This window comes from Tursiops truncatus, chromosome 2 (genome assembly GCF_011762595.2).
Source record: "Tursiops truncatus isolate mTurTru1 chromosome 2, mTurTru1.mat.Y, whole genome shotgun sequence".
NCBI lineage: Eukaryota > Metazoa > Chordata > Mammalia > Artiodactyla > Delphinidae > Tursiops > Tursiops truncatus.
The window spans coordinates 53,738,396-53,749,984 of record NC_047035.1 but is presented as its reverse complement, the minus strand read 5'-3'; positions in this window follow the sequence as shown (position 1 = coordinate 53,749,984).

Genomic DNA, 11,589 nt, shown 5'->3' with positions numbered 1-11,589 from the left:
GTCAGTCAAGACTGATAAGACTGATAGGAGATGTCTTTATAGGCAATTGTATGTCAATTTGTTTATTCAATAATTTTAAAATTTCTAGAACTAATAAGTCACTGATTATTTAGTCAATGAGAAATTGGTATATCTTATTGTACTAACCTGTTATCAAAATGTATTACAGGAAAGGGCAAAATGCAGGGAGAACAAATGGATAGTTTCCAGTTTTACTCAACATTCTACTCTGAGTTGTAGCTGGGAGCTGTCAGCTGTGATAATATGAGAACAAGGGATAAAACCTCAAATTATCTATTCAAAAGATGCATAAATAACTAAGTGAAATTTAGTCAAGTTTACAAGTTAATTTTGGGGTGTAAGAAGTAAAATGAATTTGGGCTTTATTAAGTATTTGATGCTACCAAATAATTATATTTTTAAAATTTACTTAATATTATCTGAAAATTATAAAATTCCATTGTAGAAGATATTTCTGCTCACAGGTATATGAACATTAATATTTACAAAGCAGATCTACTCGAATTTTTTTTTTGTACACAGAATCGCATTTAGTGCATATCAAGTACAAAGCCTAGCCAATCAGGTGGACAATAATGTGGGAGGTGGCCACAGTCCAGGATATGGCTCCTAGATTAAAATACAACAAAAAAATTAAATGTTACAAATTTACCAGAAATGAGCATTCTACATGGAATAGATCCTTGCTAGCCAAACTCTTAAGGAGTTGATATGCAAACTGTAATGACAATATGTACTCTATTTCCTGCAACTGCAATATATGTATTTGCTATTTAAATCATCTACTTCCTAGAATTAAAGACAGTCAGATTTACCACAGTAGACATCAACTGCTGCTTTTATAGGCTCAGAGGACAGGCTTTGAGACATTTCATTTATATGTTAACTTTCTTTCTTGGTCTCACTTTCATTCCATGTATAGAATATTAACTTGGGACTTTTCTGCCTAAATTTAGAGTTAGGAAGAAAGGCTAAGAACTAAGCCTGAGACTTCCTTTGCCATAAAACAGTAGATGGCAACCCTTTTCCCTTTCCAAAGCAAAGCAAAGTGCTAGATTCTAAGCAGTACTATAAATGAGATAACTAAGAGTTTTGTGAACCATAGTTAACCACCTATTTATAATATAGATTGAGAGGCTGTGCACTGGACATGGGCTTATTTTGGAAAGGTTGGGATATTATTCTCAACTTTTTTTTTTTTAATTTCATATGAAATCACAGGAACTTGGAGTTTGGGAGACAGTGGACTATGGTCATAAGAATCTAAATGACAAGAGGCTGGCTCCTGTAACCCATGATTATAGAGTAGAGGACTGCCATTGGGTAGTATCTGTAGTAACAGTGAGAGTGGGCCATTGGCCTTATTTTAACATGATCCTATGTGTAGGCCACGTTATCAGCTGATATCTGACTGTGACCGCATGAGAAACCCCAAGTGAAAATCTCCCAGCTGAATTCAGTCAACTGACAGACCCGTGAGAGTAGTAATTCATTCTTTAAGCCATCAAGTTTTGGAGTCTTTGTTCTGTAGCAGTAAATAACTAGAATCATCTGTAATCCTAAAGCTGTGGTAGGATAGTCACTTCACTTTTGCCTATATAATTTCTTGGAAGTGTAGAATAAAGAAATCTTATTTTATGCTATTATGTCTTAGCTTGGGTTCTTAAAAGCAGAACCTATGTGATGATGCTTTATTGAGGAGTACAAACGCAGAGTAGCAATAGTGAAAGGAAAAGGAAATGAGGCATAAGAGTAAAACAAATGTTGGTATATTACTAAGGTGGCTACAGTTTCATAAACACAGCTGTGTACTCAATCAAGCAATGTCTCTGGCTAGGCCATCTGGGGCTACTGTGCCTCAGAATAACCCTTTGGAGAGCAAGGGAGAGGAATTCATTCTATGGCTCCTTCGCATATATTGCCTCTCATTGGTCAAAATCTGCCCAAAGGGCATTTGTTCCCTCACCCTTCCAGGTTGTGTTGCCTGCACCTCCTGGACAGCTGCTGAGGAATGCAGAATCATAACCTTGAGCTTGGCACTTCATTTGAGTCTGGAATTTGTGGGAAGAGCCAAAGCCTCTGTGGGTGGGATCAGTCTAGGCTTAGGTGCCATAGTTGTCGGAGCTTCTGCTCCACTGGGGTAATTGATACTCTGTCAGAGACTGGCCCTCACTCTGGGAAACCCTACAATATTTAGGAATATTGAGAGATGAGGTCAGAGCAATGGCAGTTAGAGTACTCCATTGCCCAAATGCCTAAGGAATCAGGAGGCAGGTAAAGCCAAGTGAACCAAAGGAGACATATGAATTGGATGTGATTCAGTCTACCCAATGGGCTAATCAGATCCTCTCCCATACTTCAATGATACCCAGTTATGGTTTATAGAATAAGAATAGGTTGCCCTCACTTCTTCTGCTAATGAAGGGGATGTGCAAGTCTAATTGTTCAAGGTAATAGCTATTTGCAATACATTTTAAAAGGCTATAGAGAATTATAAGATTGAGCTACAAATGGTACTTGGGTTACAATTATTACTTTCCATCTCCCTTTTCCAGCACTCATTCTAGAGTTTATTATCTTTAGCCAGCTCATTTTGGCTGATCATGTCATTTGTATTGTTGAATGATCCAGAGTATCATATCTGGAGTATTTATCAATTCTACTGAGGGAGCTTCACTGACCCTTTCAAGGTTGAAAGTGTATAATGTAATTGATTTGTCACCAAATAGCTGGATGACCTCCCTGAAAAATGGTGCCATAAAAGGAACTCAAAATCAGTCTCAGATGTTGGCAGGCTGTTTATTCAGTAAGATCAATAGCAGGATCCGCATAGTGAGAGGAGATCTATGCTATCATCTCATCAGCAGCTACCACTTTTGCAAACATAATCCCTCCTTTTATGGGCCCACAGTGAAATCACTGGAGTGGCTGATGAGAGTATCTGTCTGATATTGTCAGGACAGGTCATTCTATCTTCTCTGAAGTGTATCTTCTATGGTTGGTATTATGTGAGTTATAAAGATGCATGCACTTGTACACTCTTCCATATATGGATCCATATGCTTCTTCCCCAGACTTTCTTGTCCCCAGATCTTGCAGTTTTGGTCCTTTGACCAGTTTTTTGACCCAGTAACCAAGCTGATCCCACTACCCAAGAGTTATTATATATCTACATAAGACCAACTTCTCTTTCACATAGGTGTATAATCAAGTCCTTCTGGACTGCCCTTTAAGGGCAGCAACCATCCATTTCTGGCTTCAACCAACTTACGGCACTAACACATTTGTGAATCAGGCCTAAGTCCTTTCATTTTATGTTAGTTGGTTATAAGAAACACAGAGAAGAACAAAGGTGTGAATTGAGGGAGAAGCATCAGTGCTGCGGAGGTAGGGAAACTGGACGTGCCTTTGAGCTTATTTACAAGTAAATAAATCATTTTTACCATATTCTGTTTTTCTACTATATCTTGTTATTTGGTAGATCTGTTAATATTAGCTCATAATAAGTTTCATTGGTCTCAAGTCATTTAGTGCCCTATATTCAGTCTCTCTTAGGGCCTAATAAAGCACATTAAGAGTTGGGTTTTCAAATGGAAAATGTTTCTCTACCTTAAAGGACATGCTCTTGCTCTATGACTCTAGGGGTTTATGTAATAACATGTAAATATGACAATCTGAAATGTAAATATTTTGTAATATTTAATTCATTTTAATTTTTTATGCTATTGTGATAAAAATGTTAAAAATTATTTCCCTGATTTTTAACACAAGAGATTCTATTATAAATGTTTCATCAAATTATAAAATACTTTTGTGACTTAAAACAAAAACACACATGCATGGACTCATATAAATAATTTATGAAGCATTTCTATATCTGTTAGAATTTTGTCTATAGTATTTTTAACTTTAGTCAACAGTAAGTATAGTATAGAGAAGGGAGCATTAGACAGAAGTTGAAAATACGGGTACATTTTTGTTTTCTCTACTTCCTTGTTAAATGTCCTTGGACTGTATTTCACATATCTAAACCCCATTAATTTGCTAAGTGCCAGTCACAACTCTAAATTTAATTATAATATCTGAATACAAAGGATGAAAGAGACATTTTCTTTTATCCCATTTCTATTCCATAATTTTAGGAAACTTTCTTTTTAAATTCTGTGCCCACGCTCAGATGTTTTGGTTAGTAAGTATGAGCATTGACATGATTGAAATATTTGGTTTCAACAAGTAAGATTACCATAAGTATGTATAAATGCATTAAAAAACTAATTATTCCTGTGTATTAACTCCAAACCATTCCAGAGAACATATGGGTTTTGAGATTAATTAGTAAAGTGCATATCTTTTAATTTAATGATATATGATGAGGTGGTGTTCTATCACAGTGTAGTGGATGAACTGTAACTTGAGAATGTTCCACATACAAACGTTTTTTCAAAGGTTAAAAATTTAACAGACTATTTTGCACTTACAGAAAAGAAGTCTGTCTTTTGGCTGCACTTATTTATCTTTATCTTATCTACCCACATATGGATTGGTGCTCAACCCTTTGGAAAATAAAAAGAGCAAAATTATTTTCATATAATGTTTACTTTCTCATGAGGCTTATATTTGTATTTTTACTCATGTTTTCTTAAGATAAGCCTACTATTTCCTTACATTAAATAAAAATAAGTTTTGGTTTTGATTGTTTTCTTCATAATTGGCTTTCCTTAACTAAAGTTTGCCTCCCAGTTTCTTGAAATACGTTGAGTTTTGTGTTACCTTATATATGGTTATTGTGGGGTCTTTTTTAACTTTTATTTTGAAATAATTTTGAACTTAGAAAAATATAAGAAGAATAATATTACAAAAAACTCCAGTATATCCTTTACTCATATTCATCAATTTTTAACATTTTGGCATATTTGCTTTATAGCTGTGTCTTTACTTCTTTTTGTTTCTAATAATATTTTGTGTATATTTCTTTTAAAATCATAATACAATTATGAAATTCAGAAAATTTAACATTGATATGATACTTTGATAATCTGTATCTCAATCCTGTCAGCTACCCAGTGAAAATTTAACATTGATATGATACTTTGATAATCTGTATCTCAATCCTATCAGCTACCCAGTGGCTAGGACCCATTTTCCTTTTATAATATTTCCACCTGCAATACAGGATCCTCTCCATGATTACATACTGCGTTTAGATGTCATGTCCCTGTAATCTCCTTTAATCTGGTGGTATTCTTTAGTCTTTCTAAGACACTGATATTTGTTTTTAAAATAAAATATTTCTTATTTTGCGTTTGTCTATTGTTTTCTCATCAGAATCCTCCCTTAGATGTGGAATCTATTAATGAGTCTTGCCCAAACAATTTTTATTATTCCAACTTTACCACTTATATTAAAGGAGCCATGAAATGGTCCAGAGGGCCAAATAAGGGACAATTTATGCATAAAAATAAATAAGTACTGGAATATAATCCACTGAATGAAATAAATCATTAGTCGATATTCCTTTATTGATCCTTTAAGGGTATACAGTTATTCTAATATCATTTATTGAAAGAAAAAACCCACAATTATCCTTTCCCTAATTGTTGGTAGAGATCATAGGGAAGACATGACCCAAGAGCTGGTTCCTCCCCCCTGCTCTTTCCTTGGAATGTATGTCACACCCACTACTCTCACAGTGGGAGCCATTTTCAAGGACACAGCCTTGAGATAGTAAGGTGGTGTTGAGACCATCTGGACAGTATACATGACTGAACCCAGTTAAGGCTTCTATATAAACTTTTAAGATTCTGGAAGATGAGCGCAGAGATCTACTCATCTTGCTGCCACCAAAGACAAACCTCATATGTAAGTTCCCTTGTTTATTAAACCTGCCACCTACCAATTTGTTGTGGTCTTCCTCTTTCTTTGGTCACTTCTTGCCCTCTGTGTTTGAGGACGAGTTTCAAAATCACCTGGGGAACTCCTGAGGTTGTGAACCAATACCAATGAATTATCTGGCATCTTTGGAGAATATCAGTTGACCTTGTATGGATTTCTTTTCTGACTCTGTATGTTCCACTAATCAGCATACATACATGTACATGTATAATATGTAAATGATGTATAAGTATATATAATAAGTGTGTATATATATGACATATATCTATGTCAAGATGATATGGTATTGGTGTAATCCATATACCAATACCATATCTTTTGTTAAAATAAATTTATGTATTTTATTTATTTATTTTTGGCTGCGTTGGGTCTTTGTTGCCGCACGCGGTCTTTCTCTAGTTGCGGAGAGCGGGGGCTCCTCTATTGCAGTGGGCATGCTTCTCATTGCGGTGGCTTCTGTTGTTGCAGAGCATGGGCTCTAGGCATGCCGACTTCAGTAGTTGTGGCATGAGGGCGCAGTAGTTGTGGCTCGCAAGGCTCTAGAGTGTAGGCTCAGTAGTTGTGGTGCACGGGCTTAGTTGTTCTGCGGCATGTGGGATCTTCCCAGACCAGGGATCGAATCCATGTCCCCTGCATTGGCAGGCGGATTTTTAACCAGTCCGCCACTAGGGAGGTCCCCATATCGTCTTGATTACTGTAGATTTATAGTAAATCTTAGAATCAGGTTGTAGATCCTCTAACTTTATTATTCTTTTTCAAAATTGTTTTGGATATATTGTATCCTTTGCATCTCTACAAAAATTTTATAGTCAATTTGTCAATTTATGCAAAAGGTTGCTGGAATTTGGATTTGTTTGGTTTATTTATAGAATCTATAAATAAATTTCAGGAAATTTGACATCTTAGCACTTATTAAGTCTTCCAATTCATGGACATGATATCTCTCTCCATTTATCTTGGTCTTCTTTAATTTCTTGTGGCAGTGTTGTGTTGTTTTCAGTTTCTAGGTCTTATACATTTTTTGTTAAATATGAACTTTTATGCTATTGTGAATGGAATCTGTATTAATTTCATTTTAGGAAGTTTTTGGTTAGTATATAGAAATAAAATTGATAAAATAGAGTTGTGTATATTTACCTTTAACCTGCAGTCTTCTTAACTTGATAACACAGCTATTAAAATTTTAAATTTCTTTGTGAGTCACTTTTGGTAATGTTTGATTTCAGACCTTTTAAATCTATTGAGACTTATTTTATGATCCAGCATACGTTCTATCCTGGTGAATTTTCCATGGCTGTTTGAAAGGAATATATATTTTTGTGTTGTTGGATGAAGTTTTCTACAATTGTCAATTAGATCATGGAGGTTGATATTGTTTTCAGGTCTTCTATATTCTTACTGATTTTCTATCTATGTTTTCTATCAGCTACTAAGAAAATGTTAATATCTCCACCTATAAATGTTTCTCTAATTTTTCTTTTAATTTTCTAAATTTTTGCTTCATGTATTTTGAAGCTCAGTTGTTAGGTACTTTTACATTTGTAATTGTTGTATCTTCCTGTTGTATTGACTTTTGTATAATCATAAAAATCTCAATCTTTATCTCTACTAATATTTCTTGTTTTAAACATATATTTTCTGATATAAGAATAATTGCTCATCTTTCCTGTGATTTGTGTTTGCATTCTGTTATTTTCAACCCCATTGTGTCTGATTTTAATTTGAATCTCTTATAGAAAGCATATGCTTGGAGCTTTCTTTTTTACCCTATTATAACAATATTTGCCTTTTCTATTATGTTATTTAAGCCATAAACAGTATTTATTGATATGATTGACTTTTTTGCCACCTTAATATTTATTTTGTATCATAAGTTTGTTCCTCTGTTCCTCCCTTACTGCTTTCTTTTGTGTAAAAATGTTTTATTATACAATTCTAATTCCTCTATTGAATTTTTAGTTGTGCTTATTTATATCATTTTTAATAGTTTCTCTAAGGATTACAATACGCATTTTTAGTTTATAATGGTATACTTCAAATAAATACATATTTGCTTCCATTAGATATAAAAACTTAGCATTAGTATAGTTTCATTTCCTGTTTTTTGTGTGTTATTGTGATATGTATTACATATATATACAGTATCAATCTCAAAATATAATTTTACAATTTTTGTTTTAAACAACCATGTCTTTTAAAGAAAGTCAAAGAAGGAAATGCTGTATGTATACTTTTATATTAACCTCCATATTTACTATTTCCAATGTCTTTATTCCTTCTTGTCAATCCAGATTACCTTTTTGTGCATTTTTCTTCAGTCTCAAGGACTTCCACTAGCATTTCTAGTAGCACAAATCTGGTAGCAACAAATTCAGGTTTTCTTTACTTAGGAACGTCTTTTTTTACACCTTAGTTTTTGAAAGGTAGTTTCACCAGATATAAAATTCTTACTTGACAGCTAATTTTTTTTCCTTTCAATACCTTTGATATACCATTCTTCTGGCTTCCATTGTTTCTGATGAAATGCCAATCATTAATACTATTCATTGCCCCCAAATGTTTTGTATTTTCTCTTGGTCTTGTTATTGTATTGACTTTTAACACTTTGATTGTGATGGATCTATGTATGATTTCCTTCATGAGATTTGTTAAGTTTCTTGGATCTGAAAGTTATTGTTCTATAGCAAATTGGAGATGTTCTTGGCCATTGTTTCAAATATTTTTCTGCTCCTTTCTCTTTTTCTTCTCCTTCTGGAACTCCACTTTCACTTACTGTGGAATGCTTGACATGTGCCACGCATCTCTGAGATTCTTTCATTTTTCTTCTATTTTTCTTCTGTTTTTGATGTTAGACAATTACTGTTAGTCTACTTTGAAATTCATTGAGTCTTTCTCTGACATCTCAAATTTGCTGTCAAACCCATCTGGAGAATTTTGATTGTGTATTTCAACTCTAAAATTTCCATTTGATTATTTCATAGTTTCCATTTCTCTAATGAGATGCCCTATTTGTTCACTAATTCTTAGCACATAATCTTATAATTCTTCCTTTTTCTTTAAGTTTTGAACATATATATAAAAGCTGCTTTGAAGCCTTTGTCTGCTAAATCCAGCATCTGGGCACACTCAGACATTCAGAGTGATTCCTATTGGCTCTATTTTTCTTTCCCCTGATTGTTCATGAATATTCCATATTTCTTTGCACAGCTAATAATTATTGGAAAACTGGACATTGTGGACAATACAATGCAGCAACCTCTGATTCTATTTTGATTTACTGAGAATTTCTGTATTTTTATTTGTTTATTCATTTCATTTAATTAGTTGTTTAATAGGCAATTAAAATTTCTGTGTTCATACTGTGAAATCTATCTCCCTCTAGTATGCCATCTCTGCGTTTTGCTTTCTTTTTCCAATAGCATAGCTTCTTCCTGCATACTTTTTTTTTTTTTTTTTGTGGTACACAGGCCTCTCACTGTTGTGGCCTCTTCCATTGCAGAGCACAGGCTCTGGACGCACAGGCTCAGCGGCCATGGATCACGGGCCCAGCCGCTCCGTGGCATGTGGGACCTTCCCGGACTGGGGCATGAACCCGTGTCCCCTGCATCTGCAGGCGGACTCTCAACCACTGCGCCACCAGGGAAGCCCCTTCCTGCATACTTTAAAGTCAGTCAAAGGTTAAGGTCAGATACTTAAAGCAATTAAGGCTTCCACCCTTTGCTCTCTGAGTTGTGTGTGTGACTTGAGGAACACATTCAAAGAGACAGAAAATTCTCAAGTCTCCCCAGGCTTTCAATTTTCACTGGGCTTCTAGGGTCTCCTTAGGTGTAGGTACTTTAGTCAGCCTTCAGCCAGGGAGGCTTGTGTGGTAAGTTTATTTTCACAGTCAGTTTTCAGGTCTCTCATTTCCAAAATCTGCCTTTTAAAATACTGGAAGCTCCTGATGCTTGCCTCAAAGGGTACTCAGTACCTCTGGCTGGTAAAGCGGCAGGCTTTGCAGCTCTAAGTGAGGGTGGGATTATGGGGCAAGAATACCAAAATTCTGTGTACTTACACAACACAGTAACAAATTATCATGCATAAATACTTCTCAAGTTGTTATCTGAATTTTTAGTTCTTTTTCTTAGTGCCTGAGGTGTTGATTTTAAATAACATTTTCCAATTTTATATTTATTTTCTGCAGAGGGGATTGCAGTACTGCCTCATGACATTGTTCCTGGAAGTATGGTCCTTCAGTTTCAATCTGTTAAAGTAAGCAAATTATGCATGTTTCATTATTTCTTCTTTCTTACAGTTTGGGTGGGTGGGTGTGGGTGTTCATTTGCACATTGCTTTTTACCCTTATGCTCGTGTACCACAGTTTATTCAAGCAAAGTTCTGTGTTGGGACATTTAATGGTCTCCAGTGTTGTTCAGTAGCAATCCTATAATATATAATCCCATGCATATGTATTTTTGTATTGTTGTGGTTGTATCTTCAAGGTAAATTCCTAGAAATGGAATTTCAATGAGGAAGAATAAACAGCATATAGTTTTGTTAGTTATTGCCAAATTTGTTCATGATTGCCTTCCCATCAGTGATGTATGAGAGCCTCAGTTTTCCTATAGCGTTTTTTTTTAAATTTTTATTGGAGTATAGTTGATTTACAATGTTGTGTTAGTTTCAACAAAATGAATCAGTTATACATATATATATATCCACTCTTTTTTTTTTCTTTTTTTAAGTTTCTTTTCCTGTATAAGCCATTACAGAGTATAGAGTCGATTTCCCTGTGCTATACACTAGGTTCTTATTAGTTATCTATTTTATATATACTAGTGTGTATTTGTCAATCCCAATCTCCCAATTTAGCCTAATTTTTAAATTTTGGCTGATCTGATGGGTGAGGAATTGCATTGCACTATAGTTTTAATTTTTGTATCCCTTACCATAAGTTTACATCATTCATGTTTAATTTTATTTTTTATTTTTAATTATTCATGTCTTTCGCACTTTAAAAGAAATAGGATTTGTTTGGGACAAATTTATTAAGTTATAAATGTGATAAAATTCACCCTTTTAAAGTGTACAAATGTGATGAGTTCTGACATAGCCATGCAACCAACACTATAATCCAGAAATAGAATATTTCCATTACTCTAAAAAATCACTTGTGGCCCTTTGTAGTCAGTTCCCCCCTGCCATTTAAGGCTTCTTTAGTTCCTCTCAGCAAAGTTTTGTGGTTTTCAGTGTATAGCTATTGACCATATTTTTGTCAGCTTTATTCCTAAATATTTTGTAGTATTAATGCAAGTGTACATGGTATTGTTTTTATAATTTTAATTTCTGATTGTTGATCGCCAGTTTATAGATATGCAGTTAAATTTTATATATTTTATCCAATAATTTTGCTAAACTCATGTGTTCACTTATGGTAGCTTCTTAGTAGATTCAGTGAAATTTTCTATAAATTATTATGTTTTCTGTGAATACAAATTTAATTTCTTCCTAAGCAAATAATATACTGCTACTACCTCCATCATCATACCCATCATTATTTTCATTATCATATATGCTTATTGCATTGGCTAGAACAAGGGTTTGTAAACTTTTCTGTAAAGAGCCAGATAGTAAATATTTTTGACTTTGTGGGCCTATAGTCCTTATCACAAACTGCTCAACTCTTACACTGGTAAA